The sequence below is a fragment of the Passer montanus genome, unplaced genomic scaffold (assembly GCF_014805655.1).
Source record: "Passer montanus isolate IOZ18808 unplaced genomic scaffold, ASM1480565v1 scaffold20, whole genome shotgun sequence".
In the NCBI taxonomy this organism is placed as follows: Eukaryota; Metazoa; Chordata; class Aves; order Passeriformes; family Passeridae; genus Passer; species Passer montanus.
The window spans coordinates 9593018-9615870 of NW_024366592.1; the positions used below are offsets into that span (position 1 = coordinate 9593018).

The following is a 22853-nucleotide window of genomic DNA, read 5'->3' on the forward strand; positions in this document are numbered from 1 at the left end:
GGAGGGGAGCCCCTCTTCTCCCTTTCTTTCTTGGCCTTACACCTTTAACTGTTTTATTATTTCCAAATATTAATTACTGTATCAATATTGATTACTGTTTCAATTTTATCAGCACTGTAATAAGTAGTACGAGCCAAAGCGGAGCAGACACTCTGGGCCGCCCAGCGCTGTCCTTGCTTATTCTTGCTTGCAAAAATAATAAAGATAATTATATGATCCTTAAATTCAGTGGACTTGTTCATCACAATTTGGTGCCGTGTCTCGGATCCAGAAAACAGGGTCCGTTCGAGAATCCTGGGGAGGCACCCCACCATCTGGTGGCCCAGGTCTTCTCACCTGACCCCTCATCTGGACTGACGGACCTAAATTTGGGAATAAGAAGGAAAAACACTGGTAACCCTGTAAACTTTGTGCACAAAGATCTGAGCGACGATGTAGGACCCGTGAGTATACAAGGCGAACCGCATGGTTGGGGTTGGGATCCCAAGGCACGGTGAATGAGACGTCCACCTGCGGATGATGCAATTGGGACCCTCTAGTAGTGCGGTTCTCGTAGCCCACCAGGGAGCGAGCCACAACCGAGGGGTTTTTTGTGTGTGTGGAGGTGCCTTGGAAGATGGGACAGAAGAAGAGCAAGCCTTCTGATCCCATGGGGGAGGGTCCCCGGTTACCCCCAATACCTAAGGACGGTCTGTTAGGATTAATGATCAAGTATTGGGATGACTTTCCCTCCAGAAAAGGGAAGGATAAGGCAAAAATGATAAATTATTGCATGGAAGTATGGGGAGGTAAGAATCTGGATTCAGAAAGTATATACTGGCCCGTTTTCGGATCCTCCGAGGATTGGGTTTGTGAAGCCCTGAACATTTATGTGAATTCTAAAGAGCCAGTGAATCCAGAGGAGAGTGAATATGCTAAATTATGGTTGTTAGAAAGCAATGAGTGAATGACTAGGTTGTTCCCCCTTAAGGGAAGTCAAGGGGAGGAAGACAAAAAGAAAAAGTCTCGACCAGAGGAATGTGTTTCTATTTATCCTCTCCCATATATATCACCACCAGCTCCCCCTGAGCCCCTCCCAAACACACTCCCAGCATCGGCCCCTAATAGACAACAGATGGCGGACTCCCCGGATTGCAGAAGGCGTACTCGGAGTCAGATGAGAACAGTAATTGAGGAAGGAGAGGGCAGTGGGTTGTTCCCTCTCAGAGAAATAGCATTAGGAGGACCCCAGGCTGGGATGGCGTTTGTCACTGTCCCCTTGAACTCGGGAGTTTAAGAAAGAGATGGGAAAATTATTAGAAGACCCTATAGGAGTAGCAGAAAGAGTGGATCAGTTCCTGGGGCCAAACATATATACTTGGGTAGAGATGCAGTCCATTTTAGGCATCCTATTTACAACAGAGGAGAGAGGGATGATTAGAAGGGCAGGGATGAGGATTTGGGACACCCAACATGTTCAAGGTCCCTCAGCTGATGTGAAATGGCCCTTGCAAAATCCCAACTGGAATAATCAAGACTCCAACCATCGTGGTCATATGCAGGGCTTAAGAACCATCATAATCCAGGGTATACAAGAAGCTGTGCCCCGGGGACAAAATATAAGTAGGGCATTCAAAGAGTGCCAAGGAAAAGATGAGACCCCCACTGAATGGTTGGAAAGATTAAGGAGGAGTTTTCAGTTATACTCAGGGGTGGATCCAGAGACGCCAATGGGGCAAGCACTCCTTAAAACACAGTTTTTCGAACATCCTCCCTACATCATGGGAGGATGTTTGAAAGAAATTAGAAAAGTTAGAGGATTGGCAGGATAAAGGACTCGATGAATTGCTTAGGGAGGCTGAGAAGGTATATGTTAGACGGCAGGATGAGGCACACAAAAGACAAGTTCGGATGATGGTGGCAGTAGTCAGGGAGGGACAGTGAAACAACCCTCCACCACGGGAAAGAAATGGCACAGAAGGTATATGTTAGATGGGAGGATCAGGCACACAAAAGACAAGTTTGATGATGGTGGCGGCAGTCAGGGAGGGACAGTGAAACAACCCTCCACCACGGGAAAGAAATGGCATGAGGAGAGGTCCCCGGGATTTAGGAGGACCTCCAACTGGAGGGAGAGAAGGAGTAGTATGCTATTATTGTGGTGGAAAAGGACACATGAGGAGGGAATGTCGAAAGAGGCTTAGGGATAAGAAGATGTTAGAAGAGGAATAGGGGGGTTGAGGGCTCTATCTATTGGGGACCCAAATGTCATCTGAGCCCTTGGTAAAACTTAAGGTGGGTCCCCAGCAAACCCCCATAACCTTCCTTGTAGATACAGGGGCCGAGAGATCAACAGTTCAATCTTTGCCCCCGGGATGTAAGATTTCACCTTCTACAGTACAGGTTATTGGGGCAAAAGGAGAACCCTTCAAGGTTGCTGTAATTAAAGATGTCTTAATAGAATCAGAAAAGAAAATAGGGATAGGATCACTGTTACTGGTCCCTGAAGACGACTGCAATTTATTAGGAAGAGATTTAATGGTGGAATTAGGGATAAATATAAATATTGAAGAAAAACAGCTGAAAGTCAGGTTGTGCTCCTTACGGGTCACTGACGAAGAGAAAATCAACCCAGAAGTCTGGTATACCCCTGATACAGCAGGAAGACTGAATATAGAGCCCTTCACAGTCAACATTCAAAACCCAGAAATCCCAGTAAGGATAAAACAATATCCCATATCAGATGAGGGGCGAAGGGGACTAAAACCAGAGGTAGAGCGGTTAATACAACAAGGGCTCTTGGAACCTTGCATGTCTCCCTTCAACACCCCCATCTTACCTGTAAAGAAACCAGATGGAAAATACTGATTAGTACATGATCTAAGGGAAATAAATAAGAGAACCATTGCCCGGTTCCCTGTGGTAGTAAACCCCCATACATTGTTCGGTCAATTGAAACCTGATGATCACTGGTATAGTGTTATAGATTTGAAAGATGCCTTTTGGGCGTGCCCCTTGAAAGAAGAATGTAGAAGAGAACCATTGCCTGGTTCCCTGTGGTAGCAAACCCCCATACATTGTTCAGTCAATTGAAACCTGATGATCACTGGTATAGTGTTATAGATTTGAAAGATGCCTTTTGGGCGTGCCCCTTGAAAGAAGAATGTAGAGATTATTTGCATTTGAATGGGAAGATCCTGATACCCATCGAAAACAACAACTAAGGTGGACCGTGCTCCCACAAGGATTTGTCAAATCCCTGAATTTGTTTGGGCAGGCACTAGAGCAAATAATGAAATCCTATACCCTGAACCAGGGAATAACCATTGTTCAATATGTAGATGACCTGTTAATTGCTGGAAAAAGAGAGGAAACAGTTAGAGAAGAAAGCGCGTGAAATCCTATACCCCGAACCATCCAGGGGCTGAAGGTGTCCAAAAGTAAATTGCAATTCGTAGAAGAAAAAGTGAAGTACCTAGGACATCAACTTAGTAAAGGAACAAAAACACTAGACCCAGAGAGGGTTAATGGAATACTCTCCCTTCCTCCCCCAAGAAATAAAAGACAAATCAGGCAATTATTGGGTCTTGTAGGATACTGCAGACAATGGGTTGAAAACTTTAGTGGCAAAGTAAAATTTTTGTATGAAAAACAAACTGCTGAAGGTTTGATGAAATGGACTGAGAAGGATGAAATCATTAGAACAATTAAAAGAGGAATTGGCTAATGCTCTGGTGCTAAGCCTTACAGATGTGAGGAGACCTTTTTATTTGTTCGTTAACACTGAGGCAGGAATACCATTTGGGGTACTGGCTCAAGACTGGTCCAGCAGGCGAAAACCAGTAGCATTTATTTCTAAATTACTAGACCCTGTAAGTAGAGGATGGCCAACATGCTTGCAGATTATAGTGGCAACAGCCCTCTTAGTGGAAGAAGCTCTCAAAATTACCAATGGAGGAGAACTGAAAGTCTTTACCCCCCATAACATACGGGCAGTATTGCAACAAAAGGCAGAAAAATGGATAACAGACTCAAGACTTTTGAAATACGAGGGCATTTTACTGTCATCCCCTCGGTTGATACTTGAAACCACCTCTCTGCAAAACCCCGCTGAGTTCTTGTTTGGGGATCCACAGGGGAATTTAACTCATGATTGCTTACCTAGCAGAGAAAAACAAACAAAAGTTAGGCTGGACCTTGAAGAGGAAGAACTGGAAGGGGGAGAAAGATTATTTGTGGATGGGTCCTCTAGAGTTGTTGAGGGAAAGCGAATCTCTGGATACGCGATTGTGGGAGGCGAAAATTTAGAAATAATAGAATCTGAACCTTTGAGTCCTAGCTGGTCAGCCCAGGCCTGTGAGCTATATGCAGTATTGCAGGCTCTAAAATTCTTGGAAGCTAAGGTTGGGACCATCTACACAGATTCAAAATACGCCTTTGGAGTGGTGCATACTTTTGGAAAAATTTGGGAAGAAAGAGGGTTAATAAACTCCCGAGGAAGAGAATTAATACATCAGGAATTGTTGTACCTAATTACTCAGGTACTACAAGCTTTAAGAGGCCCAAAGAAAATAGCAATAGTACATGTTAAAGGACATCAAAAGGGTCTCTCCCATCTGATCAGAGGGAATAATGTGGCAGACAGAGAAGCAAAGAAAGCTGCTTTTTGAAAATTGCAAGATCAGGGGATAAGGAGAACAGGAGGTAATGAGAAAGTTTGTGTCCTGAGCTTCACAGCCCAGGAAAAGGAGAAATTAGACAAAATGTGAATAAAAGAGAATGAGGGTATTTGAAAATTGCCAGACGATAGGGAGGTACTGCCAAAGTCTATGGCCCGAAGAATAGTGCAACAGCTGCACAATCAGACTCATTGGGGAACCCAAGCTTTAGTAGATCAGTTCACTATTAAGTATATGTGTATAGGAATTTACAATACAGCGAAGCAAGTAGTTAGGGGATGTATAACATGTCAAAGAGTTAATAGACATCAAGCTCGAGAAAGGATTCCAGGAGGAAGGGAATTAGCACACTGACCTTTTTCACATGTACAAATAGATTTCATCGAGCTACCGAAAGTAGGGAGATACAAGTACTTATTGGTACTGGTAGATCATCTAACCCACTTTGTAGAAGCATATTGTACATCATGGGCTACTGCAAATGTGGTGATTAAAACGCTGCTGGAAGAAACAATCCCTAGGTATGGACTAGTAGAAATATTAGACTCTGACAGAGGTCCCCATTTTGCAAACAAAGTACTGAGAGAAGTAACCATGGCCTTAGGCACTAAATGGCAATATCACACTCCTTGGCACCCTCAAAGCTCAGGGAGGGTGGAAAGGGCAAACGGAGAAATCAAGAAGCAACTCACCAAGCTCATGGTAGAAACTAAAATGTCATGGGTCAGATGTTTACCCATGGCATTGCTAAACATTAGAACCCAACCTAGAATGGATGTGGGAATCTCTCCTTTTGAAATGCTTTATGGGATGCCTTACTTAGAACTCCTGGGTTTCAGCACCAAATTGTGATAAACAAGTCCACTGAATTTAAGGATCATATAATTATCTTTATTATTTTTGCAAGCAAGAATAAGTAAGGAGAGTGCTGGGCGAGCCAAAGCAGAGCGGAGACTCCGGGCCGCCCAGCGCTGTCCTTGCTTATTCTTGCTTGCAAAAATAATAAAGATAATTATATGATCCTTAAATTCAGTGGACTTGTTTATCACAAGCACGAATCATACCTATTTATTACATAATCATAACCACCTTTTTATATTATTAAATCGATTCTTTTATCAGAATATTTATAACATTTCTTCTAGCTGAAGTCTCAGTTGGTCCTCGGTCCGTGGGGGGAATGTGAAAGGACCACTCTATTCTTCTTAAAAAAACGTGACGCGCTCGAAGCAGGGAGCTGTGGGAGTTCTCCGGAGAGCCGAGAAGGCAGGAAGGGAGGCAGGGAAAGGGGCAGGGAGGAGGGGCTTAGCCTGGAGGGATCCGCGGAGCAGGAGGCTCGGTCTATCGCCGCTGTCCGCCGGGGAGGCTCCGCCGGCGGCCCCGGCCCCGCACCCCGCGCCGGGCGGGCAGGACGCGCCGCCCCGAGCCGGGCTCTCCTTCCGTCTCCCACCGGGGCCGGCAGTCCGGACGAGTCGCTGGCTGGGCTCGGTGAGGACGTGCGCTGCGGCGGCGAGAAGGGAGGGAGGGAGGGAGCAGGCGGGCGGGGGGCGGCGGGGCCGTGCCGTCCTGTCCTCCCTTCCCCTCCGGCCGCGGGGCCGGCCCCCGAGGCTGCCAGGAGCCGCTCCCCAGGAGCTGCCGGCCCCCGGGAGCGGGGAGGCCGCGGGGCCGCAGCAGTAGCGGGTCCCGGCCGGGCCCGGCCGCTAGTCCGCTGCTCGTCTCGCAGAAGCAATTACCGTCAATTAGTAAAGAGTCCTGCGGGTGCCTGAACAAGGACAATGCGATGCGCAGGCTCCGGAACGCATCCCTCGGCCCGATCGCCTTAAGGAGGCAGAGGTTTGTTCGCAGTATTGCTCCGTAGGCTGTGACAATGCAGGGAGATGCGGTTGAAAGATACTGAAAACACCCAGAACAACAACAAACGGGGAGATGGGGAGATTCGTCTCGTCTCCCCCGCCCTTCCCGAAACAAAACTGAAAAGAGAATGTAATTACTGTCAGGGTTGAAGACTGGCTGTTTCGAGTGTCCTGTGTTTAAATTCTGCGATGAAAGCCCAGCGTTAGTGATTTTTGTTGCTTCAGCCTCTCAGATAGACATCGCAAGCTGTGCGGTAAGGAGCCGGTGCTCTGCTTTGTGTAAGAGGGACACCTGCAGTCGTGTGTTATGGTATAACTGATAAAACTGCTTATACTATTAAAGAAAAAAAAAACCCAGAACGTAGTTAAAGAGGTATAAGCTCGCTGTTTCTGCTTTGGGTTGTCTGAGTAGTGTAGCTGATAGAATTAACTTATTTATTCCGTCTGCAGAGGCAAAGTGCGAGTACCTCATCAATGTGTAGCAAGTTCCTTCCTGTGCTTTGGAAGATGTGCTTTGCTTGTCCGTGGCATCAATGAAAACCGGTGGCATCAATGAAAACCGGAGGCATCAGGTAGAACCTGAGCAGATTTTCTGCTGGAGCACTGGATGTGTTTCAGAAGCCCATAGGAATGCTGGCAGTTGTTTTCCTAGAAGTTGTTAGAGGCTGACTCAACTCTTTCTAGGAGCTCTGTGGTAACTTTGGGCATTTCCCTGCTCTTAACTAGCCTCCTGGGACAACTTAAAAATAGAATAAAACAAACCCAAGTCATCATGACTCCTGGTAAATATTTTCTCCTGAGAAAATACTCATCTGAGAATGATGGGAGTAAAACTTGTTACAAACATCAAAATCTCCTAACTGGGCTGTTATCACCCTGTTCCCTTGAACTGGCCAACTGATGTTCCAAAACATTCAAACAGATATTCCTGGCAGAGAAAACAGAGTTGTGATAATGATTGCTCTTATATTGTTGTCCACAAAATTAAATCCTTTACTCTTGATGCCTGTGCTAGCATAAAAGTTCCCCTGGGTCTCAAGGTGCAAGATCTTGGAAAATTTACTGCTGTGATTCCCAAGATGTTTACCAGGACCCATTAGTTCAGTGTGTGTGTGGCTCGCTGCAGTGAGTTGGGAGGCAGAGTATAAGAATCCAGCTCTCTTTGTAGTTTAAGCTTAAATAGTATTTTTCCCCAGGAAATAATATATTGTCTGATGTCTTGGCAGAAGACAAAAAAGATTACAGCATGCTTTATGTCAACTCTGTTATGGAGTGTTTTGGTTTCCTTCTAAATAAAAGCTAAAACTTTCTCCAGTCCATTGGTCTGCTAGAATTTTTAGAAGTTTTATTTTTATTGTTATGGTTCTGATTTCTATTTAAAACACAGATGCTTTTTTTTGCTCTTTCCCCTTCCTACTAATCTTCAAAAAAATAGTTGTAAATCAGTAAAATACTCTTGATTTGCAGGATGCTGTCCCTCAAACATACTCTTTAGAAGCACACAAATTACTGACTTGGATTGTTTTCTGCAGGCTAAGGTGTTTTGGTAGGAGAATATTTTTATGTGTTTCTAAAATTTATACAAATCAGCCTTTCCCAACTGTTTTATTTACCTTTTTTGTTCGGTTTCATTTGCTGCAGCCATGAACAACATATCAGTGGGTTGGGGATGTGAAACTGTCATAGCATTTGTGGTCTTGTAATAATTAACCTGTTAGTTTGATGTTGAGCCTTTCTTCTTTGTGTTGAAGATTAACAGTTGTCAGAGGCAGAGCAGTACTCTCCACCCCATAAATTAAAAGGCATGGATGAAGGCATGGGAGAAGGAGTAAAAGAGGGAGCAGAAAGCAAAGAAGGTGCAGTTCAATTCTCTTGATTCCTAGAGGAGCTCCTGCTTTGCTAAGCATAGCTATGAGAGCTTGTGAAAAACCTTAGAGCCTGCTGGTGACTTAAAAGGAAAGAAAAAAGAAAAGCAAGGAAAAATGGTGAAAATACCCATTATGCTTTTTAGCATTAAGTAATGCTATTCTTTGCCTTTTCAAACTGTTTAAAAAAGTGCACTGATAAAAGGAGACTGGTGCTGTACTGGAAATTGGAATACAAAATCTGCCAGGGGATCTTTTGATATATCACTGGTCATCAGGACATAGGAGACTCTGGTGGTATTGTTGGTATGGGTCATTGCTCCTTTGGTAAAAGCAGCACTTGAAGCTTATTGACTGTTGTCCCTTCTAGGAGCTAAGACCAGTGAGGAGCTCCTGTTCCTCCAGTGAGAGCTCCACACCTGTCTGAAGAGACACACAAGATTGCTGAAGTGATCTTTTTTTTTTCTTTTTAAAGTGAAATTGTGGATGCCATTTTATTATCTACTTTGGTTCATCCTGAAGCATCACAAGTGGCAGCATCAGTGCAACTGAAGAGGTAGAAATGGAGAAGAAAATAGGGTTAAGGAAAATACAAACTTACCAACCTGTCTTTGTTACTCAAAGCATTTCTAAGCCATATTCAATACTGCTACATGCAGTTTTTCAAAGAACTGTAGTAATTTCCCATTGCTGACAGGGAATGGATTTTTATTTTTTTCACACATTTGCTAGACACTACTATCATGTTTCTGACTATTATTTGTCTTCTTGATAAACACAAGCAATTAAAGTTCTCAGGAGTTTCAAAACTGCATAGGGCCGTGGAAATGTAGAGCAAAAATCCTGTATGAATTTATACTTGGAGGAATTTCAAGGAAGCTAATTTAATGGAAGGATTGATATTATAACCTATAGCAGGCAGGAAACTTCACCAATCAGAAGATACTTCACCAATCTTTTTAAAAATACTCCTGTGACCTTGAAGGTAGTGCTATGCCTTCATGCTGGATATAAATGGTCTCCATAAAATGCAGATATGCCAAAGAGCTCTTCTGGTATGTGCTTGTGAAAGATTTCAGTGACTGAAATTCAGTTAACTTCTTAATTTGCACTTCAGTCAGTATCCTGTACATAGTTTGCAAGCTTGTCTCCAATGAGTGGTCATTAGTCGTTGGATGATTAGGGAACAATACTTCTAGAGGTCTACAACTACTGGGGAGGTAAGACAGTGCTTTAAATGTGCATTGAAACTTGAAAGGAATTTGGAAATTCCTCGGTGGCTGAAACATGTTCATGGTTTCTCTGCATTTCACTTGTTTCTGTGCAGTACTGAGGCCTGAACAATAGGCCCTGAGCTGAAGTTGACTCTCAATGAACCTTCCAACCAAACATTGTATAATATTTGTATCCACTTATTACTGAAAGATGCAGGGTCATTAGTGAAACATGAAGTGTGATAACAATGTATTTCTTCCTGTGTTTAGAGGCCAGTCACGGCCATGAAATGAGATACCTGGCCTTGTTTGGGGGTCACGGTCAAAGCCAAATCCCTTGGTTCCCCCTTGAGCCATGGCCAGGCTTTGGGTGGAAACCAGGAGGAGAATGAAACCAGATGTACCTGCAGAGAAAGTATGGAAGCTTGTTTATTCACCAGCATAAAAGCTGGACCCTCTCACAGCGAGGATGGAGAGCTCACCTGCGGCTGGATGCGCCTGAAGAATTTCCCAGTTACCAGGAGAGGCTCTCCAGTCCTTTGCTGTGGCTGGAGCTCCCCAGCTGAAGTGCAGATCTGGATGATAATAAAATATTAGGTGATGTACCTTTCTTAATTACTATAGGCAATCTTCTGTAGTAGTGATTATGTGTATTGCTTAGCTTATCTTTTTGTAATTCTTTGCTGTTTAAAACTATAGTAAATTACCTTATTTCTTAAAGTTGGTGTTTTGTGTCTTCTGTGCTGACCAAGTCCACTGGCAGACCAGCGTGATGGTAAATAGAAATTTGCAGTTGAACTGTAGGGGTAGGCATTTTCTAAAAATGTTGTTCCATCCAAGAAAACGCAGCTTAGGACTCTGCTTCATCTTTAGCTGACCTTCTTCCATCATAGTAATATTCACAACTAGAAAAGCATGAGCTGTAGATAATACAGCTATAAGTACAGTGTTTCAGTTATATACATGAACTTTTCTGCAGAGGCATGGATATTCCTGTATAAAGGAGTCTGATGCTGCCATTACAAAAGCTTTCATTTGCAGGATTCTGAATGGAATATTTGGTGATGTCAATTTGTCTAATGAATCCAGTCCCTGTTATTAATGCCTTTTCCCCACAAATCTTTTCTGTTGAAAATTGCTTTCTCAGGCTTACAGCTATTATTCAAAAGCAATAAATGCTTGGTCGATACAATGAAGCAATCAAATACAGTCTTGAAGTTTTAATTTTCTTCTGAACAATGGCATCACTTTTGCTGGTGTTGATGTGTTGCTTGGTACCTTGGAGAACTAGGATGTTAAAATTCCTTGTAAAGCATGGTTCCTCCAAATCCCTGATGTGTCCATAGTGCTTGCAGAAGAGGTGTTGCTTTTGACAAATTCCAATTTTTCTGTATCTAGTGCTTCTGGTTGTTGATATGTGGAATGGTGTTTATCTGCATTAGCTCATTTGTGGTGAGAAGAATGACTTCTTTATTCTTGACCTGTTGACTATGACCACAGTTCCCATGACACTTATGACAGTGTTGCTGGGTGCAATTAGTAGCTTTAGGACAGTGGACTGGGACCATTGCCAGATGCCATGGCATGCCTTTTCCTTGATTTTTTATTTTTGTACTATCCCTTGAAAAAGTCCTAAAATGCAATTACAAAATTGTAATTTCTCAACTGCAGAATTTCTGAGTTCCCACTAAGATTTAAGGCACATTCAGAGATTGATGCTCATTTTGTTGTTTTTCTAAATTTGTTTTGCCATGGGCAGGGTCCGAAAAGACACAGACACCAACTTAAGGAATGAGGGTAATTTAATATATGAAACTGCGAAGAATTACAAAAAGATAAGATAGGATAAGCATCAGCTGGGGAAAGCTACTATCACAGCAAAGGACTGGGAAATCCTGCAGGTGTTTCCACCCACAGGAAATGAGGCTTCCGACTTAGCTGTGAGAGAGTCCCATTTTTATCCTGTTAAATAAACAAGCTACCATAGCTTCTGGTGCGGGAACATCTGGTTTCTATCTCCTACTGGATTTCTTCCAAAGCCTGGCCAGGGCTCAAGGACGAACCAAGGGAGTTGTCTTTGATCCTACACTCCCAACCAAAGCTAGATTTGGCCTTGCCTGGGTTCTAAATACTAAAACTATGTTTTGCCACTGAGCAGATACATATAACATTTGGTTGAAAGGTTTACCTAGAGGTCAACTTTGGCCCAAGATCTGTTGTTCAGGCCTTAGTACTTCAGCATTTTGCTGTTGTTACCATGAAGTATAATAAGTAGAAATCTGCAGCTGTAGTCCTGCATCAAACATCCTTATTGAAATGGAATTTCAAAACTTGTTGACATAAATACTGAAATTGAAAATTTTTGAGCATACCAGGTTGTTCTTTTTGTTTAACTGGGGGTGAAACAGCTTGGACTTCACCCTACTTGCAAAAATCACGCAGTGATGGAGGGAGGGTGGCCATGTTGTTTGTGATGTTGAAGAATGCTGATATCAGCCTGACTGAAACACCTCAAAATTAAACAATATGAGGATGTTTAGAAACTGGTGTTTCCTGATAGGAGCTGGCAGTGGCATGGATGTGGGAGACAGATGTTTCCTGATAAAAGGAACCCATGAGTGGTAGTACTAATCCATGTATTTTAAATGAATTATGTTCTGCTGAGCTAACATGTAGGTCATGACAGTCAATCACGTTATCATATAAAAGCCCAAGCTCTCTTTTTTATGATAGGGATTTCTAGCACATTCTTTTTAGGAGAGTGCATGGAGATTCTTCCTTAAAGTGCGGATGCTTCTTGTGGTAACTCCTTGAGGCTGAGTGAAAGAGATTTGCCCATGATCATGAGTGTGGGTGACCAAAACCAATCTCTTATTGACAATTATTAAGCTAGTTTTGAAAATACCAATTTAATAAATAGTGCACTATAATACCAGTTACAGCCTTTTGTGCTGAGGCAGGTCATGGAGCAGATCATCTTGAATGACATCACATGGCACCTACAGGACAACCAGGGAATCAGGCCCAGCCAGCATGAGCTCATGAAAGGCAGGTCCTGCTTGACAAACCTTGGTTTAAGACAATTTAGGGGAACACTCTAAAATGAGTTACTTCCCCTTAGTTTTAACCAATCCCTTTCCACCAATAAGGAAAAACATGTAGAGGAGATATAAGTGGAAAAATAAGTTTACTAAAAAATCTCCAAAATAGCAATAGGCAAAACATATCAGTAAGAGCACCAGTTTTTTTGGAAGTTGCTGAAATCTTCCAGACTCCCAGAGAACAAAGAGAAACTAAAAACGTCAGAGTGACAGCTTCCCCAAGATGGTGCCTGCCATGGGGCAGACAAGGGAAAATGGCAGCAGCCCCCTTCTCTCCTTTTATCTCTGGTGGCTGGTACTCGGTCAAGGGCTAGAACTTGTGGAGGGACTTTGCATTCTCCTCAGCAGAAGACAGCAAGGCAAAGCCTCTGGGCTGGTGTGACTCGGAACCTCCTGGCCCCAGCCAGGCACTGCTGGTGGGCTGGGGTCACCACGCTGTTACCATGGAGAGGGGAGTTTAAACCAGGCCCTGCCTCTGCCCAGGCCCTTGGCAGTAGACACTAACTTAATTGAGGTGGCCAACATCCCAAAACTCACTCTCGTTTCACAAGTTCTTAAAAATGGCTGATTAGGTTATTTAAAGATTTATTGAATAGACCAAGGAATGCAGACATAAGACTTAAACCAGACTTCTTTCCACACAGGATAAACAAAGAGACACTACTAGTAGATAGGCAATACTGTGTGATTGAGGTACCTATATTACAGCTAGCGAAGAAATAATATAGATTAAGATTCAATGTATTTTACCATCCAATTGCTGATGGATTGGATGGTGAGATACATTGAATCTTACATAAAATCTTTCCTCTCAATTTCTGGAAAAGTACCTACAAAGATGCGTCCAAGCTTCATAGGAGAAGCCACCCTACACATTTCCAGGGAGTGTGTGAGAGGTTTCCATCTCCGTAATAATTTGTGTGGCTTTTATCATCGTAAAGAGCAGTGTCTTTTGGTCAATGACATTTACTTTTCTTAATCTCTTCCCACATCTTCTCTCCGGACCAAGATGTTGATTCTTAGTTGGGGGTCTCAGCCCTTCTGGCACCAGCAATGACCTCCTGCCAGGCTTCTGCCTGTGCCTGGGTTATCTCTTCCATGTGCAGCAGCCATCTGTGGTAGGGAGGGATGTCCTGGCACACACAGGGAGCTGGGCTGCTCTGCTTTTCTGGGCTCAACAGCATGGCTGCAGGCAGGTGTTGCATAATTCACTCTGAAATAGTTTTTGATTGGGAAATGTCGCTTCTCGAGTTGCCACTGTTGCCAGTGGAACCAAAAGGTATGCCAAAGGCAAGAGAAAGCTCCACCTGAGCCCCTCAGCTTTTAAAGACTGTGGGAATTAAGTGTATTCACTTTATCTCCAAACAAAAAACCCCACTAGCAAACTGAGAAATACTGTCTATTCAGTATGGGTTAACACTGAATAAAATCACATTAAGAGTCCTGGTGTTGGGAGGAGATAATGCTAAAAACAAAAAGGAAGGCTGGGAAGGACAGCCTGATGCAACATGAGGGCTACAGGAGTAAAACATAACATCCTATAAACATTTTACTGAAGTCCAAAAAAATTCATGTACTGGCTTTCCTGGATCAGCAAGGTGGGTTACCCTGTTGTAGAAGGAAGTCAGGTGTGACAAGCTGACTTTCCCTTCATAAAGCTGTGCTGGCTGTGACTGATGATTGTTGTCCTCAGTGTTTTTCAGTACCTTTCAGAAAAATGTTTTCAATGATTTTACTAGACACTGAAGTGACACTGACAGTCCTCTACTTTCCAGGGTCCTCCTTCTTGCTCTTCTTGAAAACTGGGGCAACGTTTGCCAGCTTCCAGTCAGCTGGGACTTCTCCAGACTCCCAAGATCACTCAAAAACCATCAAGAGAGACTTTGTGATGACATCAGCAGCTCTTTAAAGACTATTGGATGAACCCCATCAGGATTTGTCAGAAGTGGATAGGTAAAAGGGGGAAATACACTGTTGGAAGTGGTGGAATTGGAATTTGTAAAAAAAAGTGACTACTAGTCTATGTGTGTTTCAAGTTTACTGTAAGCATTCTGTGATTGGCAATCTGAGATTAAGGCAATTTCCAACAAATTACCTCCCATGTAACTGCAAAGAATTTTGGGGCAGGAAAACTGTGTGCCGGTGCTGTTGTGACATCTAAAATGTCTAATATGTATCTAAAATACAGTTATAAAGAGAGGAAAATGAAAATTATGGGTGTTTATGTACTCCTTTCTTTGTGTGCGTTTAGTTGCTTCAGACTGTTTTTCTATAACACCATAAATCAGACTTAAATACTTTAGGTAAAATGAGACATGCCACTACAAGTCCAGAAGCAGAAACAAGAGTAAAATTTTGCTGGACTGCAGCTGGACTTTTGTCCTTTCAGTTCTTAGAATCTTCTATTTGCTGAACTATGTTTTGCAGAGGTACGAAATAGCTGTGATCACAGTGGCTGGCACTGAAATGCATATGTTTATAGCGTTTTGACTCTGTTAAAGGGAGCTTTTAGCAATCAATAAGAATATTTTAGAGCTATTGTGAGTGCCTCAGTTACACGTGTTGCAGAGATTTAGACCTCTTAAAGAAACACTGGCACGGATAGCTGGAAAAGTGGTTTTATTGAAGTAAAATGATGTACAAGTGAGGCTTAAGAGAGTACCCTGGTCAGCTTTAACCTTACTGTACAGATACAGTAACAATAATAATAACTCAAAAGTGTTAATACATTATCTTAATGCTCTGTGATACAAAGTTATGCACAATATCACTCACGTGAGATCTAAATTTCTCCTCCAGGAGAAACTTTGAGGTGACCCAGCTCAAGGACAGTTTACAACACTGCAGCTGGGAGAGATGAAAAAAAAGCTCACCTGGGCTTTCATATTTGTGGAATAAAGTGGTTGGCTTGCAGTCAAATGAAATGCCATGGAATTTGCATGAAATTCCTTGCACCCACAACTTAATTTGTTCCTTACTCATTAGTTCTGGAAGAACTACCTGCTATTGATGTCTTACTCACTTGGCTGGTGTTCCCAACTCTTACGCATCAAAGCTCTTTGTGTCTCCCTGTTCTATGTGGGTTTTCAAAGAATAGGTTGGAACTAGAAAAGTCCTTGACCTGGTCATGGCCTAGGCCTTTACTTCCTTGTAAGCCTGAGCCAAACTGTCTATAATTTGGTCAAGGAGTTGAGTTATGACTACTTTCCTAAGTCAATCCACTTTATTGACTCTAAGAGTGGTAATACAATTATCTCTTGCCTCTGTCATCAGTGTGTGTTGCACTGCACATAATTGGTGAAGGTACAGTTATTTGATGAGTTGCTTAGCTTAATAATTATACTTAATGCTTGTTATATACCATTGTATAAACAGATACTGATATCAATGAATATTTTTAGAAGGGTTGGAAGTGTTTGTGGCTCATACTCCAGTCCCAGGTGCAATATGTGCCCAGCAAAGAATAGAGAGAATAGTCCAGCTGTCTAAAACCTGGGCCTTTCATGACAAAGATTTAGAACCTAGAAGATTTGATATTTGCATTTGGAGGAGGGAGTAGATTGGGTAAAAAAAAAGACTTCAAGACAATTTCAGAAATACCTTTGGTACTGGCATGCAAAAAGATTCCTTTAAAAATTACCCCAACACTTCACATTCTGGGCAGGACCCTGGCATTTACCAGGAAGATAAAAGCTTCCAGGTGTTCTTTGAGGGCTGAAATTTGGAATAATTTCTTGTGTAAGATTGCCATCTATATGTGGTAGGAAAGTCAGCAAGACAGTGGTGATGAGAGACATCAAGAGTGGGAGAAATTTCAGCTAATACTGCTTGAGCTACCTTTGCATCAATGGCAGGACTATAGCCATAGCCTGCAGGTAAATTAGTAAAGGTATAATTAATGCCATTCCCAGTACAAGCAAAGTGAGCTTGATAGGCCTGGTGGGTGGGACACCTTTAATGTCCAAACTGACTGCGTATATAAGACAAAGATAAATGGCATTGATGGTTTTGGCAGCTTTTGCCACTGCAGTATGAGGCAGAGGGGGGGCAAAATGTATGCCTAGGTAGCTGTCACAAGCAGAATGGAAGTTTCACCCAAGGTTTATCACATACACCCTCCTGTTGAGTCACAGGGTGCAGAAAGGATCCTGTTGCTTTCTAAACTCCTCAGAGAGGAGTCTGGGTGTGGCTGGATCCAGTCCTAGCTCAAAGACTTAAAGGTTAACGTCTAAATAATTCTACAGGTGTATTTGAATCTTTATACGACTTCGTCCCACAGGATAAAGGAAGGCAAACCAATATGAAAAAATTATTTATTTATACGGTGCTAATACTGATGATATTGATCATAATACTAGTTGGACTAAAGGACCTTAATCAGAATTAATTACTACACAGTATAGATAGTTAACTATAATTACAGAGACAATAAAGCTGGCAAAATAATCAAGTAGAGATTGATGTTGCTCACTCCTACCAATGTCTGTAGGCATAGTTCTTTAATTCAGCCTTGGGAAATAACCTTGGAGGTATCCCCACTCAAAGGAGGAATCTCCACACACACTTCTAGAAGGGGGTATGTTAAGAGTGTGGGAAGCATAAAACAGTGAAGAAAATAGCAAAGCTCAATATGAGACAGAGCCCACGCATCAGAACATCAGTGATCAGAGCAGACATGGAAACCTGATGGAGGTTTCTGTTGCCATGGCATCGGGTAGGAATTTAAAGTGGGAAAGGAGCAGTGCAGTCTCAATACCAGGAAATGTTTTGTACAACTGCTACCAGGTATACCTCCTACCAAGAAATACTGCATACGACGCAACCACTAAGAACAGAAAATTTGACTACCCACAGCACTCTGCACAATAATGGCTAATAAGGTATAAAAGGACTCTGATTTTGTGTTTAGCTGGGGGATGAGAATTTGACATGAAAATTGTAGGGACACATTTTCCTCACCCTCTGCAGAAGGGGCACCTTTTGATAAGACTTGTGTCCTCGGCTGTGCTGAGTCTTTTGAAGTGAGAAATTGAGCTTGTGATTGCCATTTTATTGTCAGGGCTATATTTAGCTTCTCTGCAGTTTATGCAGACTCTGCTCCAAAAGAGCACTCCAAAAGAGCCATGTCTGTTGCATTAAGTAAACCATAGTACTTGTGAACCTGGTTGGTTCTTTTGAATGCAAATAGACTATTGGAGCACCCAGTGCCTGGCCTTTAGTTATTAGTAGCAAGTCTCTGCTGTTAAAAATGGGGACTGAGATTTTATAGTGATCCACTGTCAGTCAGATGTTTCTGGGCCAACTGAATCAGCTCAGCAGCCTTTAGCTCAGCAGTGTCAGGTGAATTATCAATACTGTTACTTCTTGGTTGCTTTATTAGGAACTTTTTTTACATTCTCACCCGTGCCAATTTCTGCTAGGAAACATTGTTCCTCACATCCTCAGAATGTTCAACTTTGGGGTTATTGAATCAGGTTGGTCTCAGCATTGTTCTGCACCAAGTGCAGCATGATCCCCTTTCTCCATCCATCACTGACAACTTTTACAGTCAGGGTATTGTTTGAGCTGCTTTACCCCACGGAGGCAGAGTGTCCTGCTCCAGTAGCCCTGGTCAGGTGCCAGGACCCACTGGACTTGTGAGCTGACTGGCTGGGGCTGTTAAAAGGGGAAGTGGGTGCAACTCACTGTTTTTTCACTTCTCTGAAAAGAGACATGATGAATTTTGGGGCTTGCAGGATCACAGAGTGTTAACAGCATGGGTCACTGGAGGTAGGGGAGATGCTTCTCAGTGTCCTCAAGGTAGGGGGAGTTTGATTCAGAAGTACCAGGAGATTGTGCCTTCCCTGGAGCATCATGGAAGGTCTGGTCTATGAGTGGTTCTGTCTGTGTAAGTAAAAAAGCTAATGCCTTTGTAGGCCTTTCTAGTTAGAAATATCTGCAGCATGGCCTCACTGAGTAAGAGTGGCCAAATTATTGGAGTGGAATACTTGTAAAAGGACGTACTGTCTGGAGCTTATCTGAAGCAATCTGTAAGTTACTGTTCCTTCTGGTAGCTTACTGCATCTTGCTTATCTGACGTGTACCTGTAGTCCCGTGAAAAACAAGGCATGTAACACAGAGGTATATAAATATAAACTCTGTCACTGACCCCGCTGGGCAAGGTTCAACTCAGCAGAGGCTGTTACTTGCCTGCTTTTTGTGGTGCATAGCTCTGCAGCTACATGCAGTGATAAACTGCTGCTGTGCAGACCTGACTAGAATTGTATAGGAATTACTCCACAGCGGAGATTAGAACCTCTCAAAACCAGATCCTCAGCCTGGCTGGCTCTTTGGGAAGGGTTGAAGGGGCTTCTGTAACCTGTGGTCTACCGCAGAGGGTGAGAAAAGTGTTCCCCTCCCTTGTGATCAGCTGAAGGCAGAATTTTGACTGTCCATGAGGACACACAGATGATGATGCCATTGATGGTGGCATCTACCTCCAAATGGGAAGTCTCAGTAAGCTGCACCCTCCATGGCACCTGAGAAGGATCATCAGGTTCTGTCTGGGGTGCTAACTGTACGTCTGATAAATCTGTGAAACCAAGGGCTGCGGGGTTTCCATTTGATGAAGTGATGGGAGGGGCACCAGGGCCCTTGCTCAAGCCGTGGTGGGACAAGGTTCAGCATAGGGGCTTGTTGGCAAAAGCTGGTGAAACAAGTGTTGGAGCTGTGTGTGCTGCCTGTTTGGAATACCTGGGTCTAAAGAAGCTTTCAAGATTCCTTGGGTCAGGACCTTTAGCACAGGCTTAAGGAGGTTTTTAACTACACTGACACAAGGGGTTTGGTAGTAACTGTGGCTTGCATCCTGACAGAGGAGGCAGGATGACAGAACGAGGATAGCAGAAAATAGTTGGTGGTACATATAGGTAAAACCTTATAAAAGAAAGGCCTTGTAAAACATGGTTTAGGCCTTGCTATTCTGGCTAAGCTGGCCCATTGAGTTATCATGAGAAAAGAATCATAAGAATGAGAATCAGTTTGCATAACGATCTGTTTTTGTGAGAGAACAGTTTGCACCTGCAAAAATAAGGAGTCTATCCCGTGAGAGTCCGTGAAGAAAAAATGTAAACATATCTAGAAAGCAAAAAGTTTGATGGACATATACACTAGCCATTACCAAGCCATGAACTGAGTTTCAATGATTTTCTGACCTAGATTCCAACATGGTGCCATCTGATACCATATAAAATGAGCTGTGTGCAATGAAAATTCAGCTATTCTGCTCGAAGGAATGAGCGTCTTGTCTGTCTCATTCTTGTCTCTAACTCAAGGCCATAGTGACAAGCTGTGGTGCTGGGCACCATGTTAGTGGGCTCTGAGTGAGTCAGGACTCTTAACTACTGGGTGCTGCTGGGTCTCAGATGAAAGACAAACTCATAGGACTTCATCTGGCACATGGGCTTCATCTAAAGAATGATTGATAACCAGCCTACTTGTGTTTAATCCCAAATTGTGGGACTGCCCAGGAAATAGTCAGGTGACCTTGGTCATCATCTCAAGGCTTTTATCTTTGAGCATATGTTAGTGTAGTTTATCTCAAAACAACAGGTGATTCTTGGGGATGGTCCTGCGTGGTTCCTCTAATAGCAATTCCTGTAACACATAACTCAAATCACGGCTTACAAGAATTTCAAGGTATATCCGTTGCATTGCGACCTCCACCCTTGGTCCTGTTGGGACAGCTTATAGGATTTAACATTGCAATGAACCCCTCGCCTTGTCTCCAGCCTGGCTTCAGCAAGGCGTTCCTAATTTCCTAATTTTTTTTGGTCTTTACAGTGACAGTGATTGGATTTTAGTCTTTGTGAAGTTGTGTGCTGCATGTAGTCAAAGTTCCTCCTCTAGCAAGGATTTTACAGTTACTAATGGTTGGTATCTTAGTCTTGTTTGCCTCTCTCATAGTTACATTCCCAGAAAATGTAAATATCTTAAATTTCTTTAGCATTTGTCTAATTCAAGGATGTGATTTTGTTTTATCCCCTATCATTTTTTTTCAGGAAATACCCAGTGAAACATCAGCAGCCTGAAAGCTTTACCTTGGATGCAAAAGCCTGTTTTCTTTGCAAAGATTGTTGCATCAATCACTGTAAGTATTGCCTGGACACTGATGGTGATGATTTTTAGGAATTTTGTATGCCACTTTGTTTTCCTGTCTTCTTTTGTTATTGGTGTCTTATGAGAGCAGAGAAAGTAAAAGAGTGAAGAAAGATAGAGCTGTCTTTGAATCTTAAAAATAGCACCTATGAAATTATAACACTGGGCCTTTTATTTTTTATAGGCTAGATATGAGTGATAGTTTTCATTCTCAAATTTGAAATCAGAGGAATCTTAAAATCTAAAAGAGCCCATGAAGGAAAGTCAGGAGCCCTTGTGTTTTGGGAGAAATGGCATGAAACATTCTGTTTTGAGGCTGCCTAACACCTTGCACAAAGCAAGCTGGGTGTGACCGTACTGAGAAGAGCTTGTCAAGATGCAGACAAGCATTCATTCTTGTATTTTCTCATGTGGGTTTTTATGCTTTTTTGTGCATTTTTGAAGGCTGAAATAGTGTTTGGCTTTGAAAACACTGTCTCTAAAAACTTTACAGAGTAACATGCTCACCCATTTGGGTTTGTTAGTTGTAGCAATGGGGGACAAGCGACATGGACCGCCTTAAGCATCTGAAGGAGTTCAATTTATTGTAGAAGTCACACCCTTTTTATACCTTTAATCTCTATCTGCCATAACTGAAACCAAACCCAGACCTAACCGAACTTAACAGAAAGAAGGCACCCATTGGCTGGCTCAGCTGCCATGCTGCTGTCCACGCGTCCTATCATCCAATCAGCTTCCTGCTCATGTGCTGTCCATGCATCCTGTCATCCAATCAGCTTCCTGCTCAAATGCCGTCGGTGCCTTCCTCCAGCCAATCCCAATCTCGCTCCCAGCTGTCACTCAGCTGCCGTGGCAGTGATGTCCCCCCTGCTTGGCCCGGCCCTGGTGTGGCGGTGCCTGCGCTGGGGGAGCTGTGCAGTGTGGCTGCTGCTCCCGGCGCCCCGCGCCTTGGAACAGCATGGCTTGGCCTTGTGGCCCCGTCCTCTGGCTGCCGATTCCGGGTGGATGTGTGAGACGAACATTCTGGTGACAGCCACCCGGCCAGCCATGCTGTTGTCACCAGGCCACGCTTTGTGCGTGATGTTGCCATACTTGACGGGCTGGCGGTCCCGATGTGCCTGTGGCTGTGCCTGTGGCTGTGCTGCCATGGGGGGAGGCCTGCAGCAGAGGCTCGCCTGGGGGGGCTCCGCTGCGGAGCCACCTGCAGCAAGCCGGGCACTGCCAATTGACCCCCACTTGTCCCATTCCCTGCCTGCATGTTTGGAACCCAAAGAGCATGGGTTCCAGAACCTAAAGCCCCTGCCAGAGAGCTAGTGTTATAAGCAGCAGTTCCCACATTTTGGCATGCTCTAACCAGTATCTGCTATGTCACAAGCATGTGGGTTATGAACAGCGAGCAGTGCTTTTCTACAATCTTCATTCGTGTTTATGAAAGCAAGCTGCTGCAACAGAATAGTTCTGGCCTCATCACTGTTGACTTGTCCGGAGAGTGTGGCTTGCAGTCTGTCCAGGAATTGCACAAACTACTCTGCTGGACCCTGTAAAATCTTAGCAAAAGAAGATTAGGATTGATACCCCTTCCCAGGAGCTGCCGCAGGGCCTGCAGGGCTGGGCGAGCGACGATATCACGTACAGCGTGGGGGGAGCCTGCCTGCACTGCAGGGACTGTGACAGCTCTCTCCATCAGCTGCACATCGGTGATTGGTGGATTGCTGTCCTGCAGCGCTTCTGCCTGGGCTGCACACAGCTCTCAGTGATTGGTGAGCCAGGTAATTGGTGAGCTAACTGTGTCTAACTGCTGTTAGAATCAGTTTTGTTATGAATGAGGTCCCACGTGTCTAATTTAATAAACTACAAACTTAAAATTTAGTAGCAGTTTTAATTGAGATAAAATAATACGATCAAATATAATCCAGTAGTTACAAAAAGAAATTTGGCTGTGGTTTGGATAAAGCATAAGCAAAACCAATTGATCAGGATACGGGGAGGGCTTCCCACCCTGCCTCACGTACAAAAGGTAAAAAGATCC

At 43.5% G+C, this 22853-nt stretch overlaps 1 protein-coding gene across 18 annotated transcripts in view; it reads left to right on the forward strand.

The window, feature by feature from the left end:
• Nucleotides 1-5795: 5795 nt before the first annotated feature.
• The window catches only part of RESF1 (retroelement silencing factor 1), a 36533-nt gene continuing 19475 nt past the window's right edge, over nucleotides 5796-22853 (forward strand). For 5 of the 18 annotated variants that reach the window (XR_005627373.1, XR_005627374.1, XM_039708271.1 and 2 more), the window contains exons 1-3: nucleotides 5796-6146; nucleotides 14467-14644; nucleotides 20728-20816. The gene's annotated coding sequence lies outside the window, so the exon portion shown is untranslated. Of the gene's footprint in view, nucleotides 6147-6381; nucleotides 6492-6655; nucleotides 6766-6961; nucleotides 7084-9860; nucleotides 10188-14466; nucleotides 14645-20509; nucleotides 20599-20727; nucleotides 20817-22332; nucleotides 22594-22853 lie in introns of those variants that run through there. The other 13 variants (XM_039708272.1, XM_039708273.1, XM_039708282.1 and 10 more) reach the window with 13 other exon arrangements.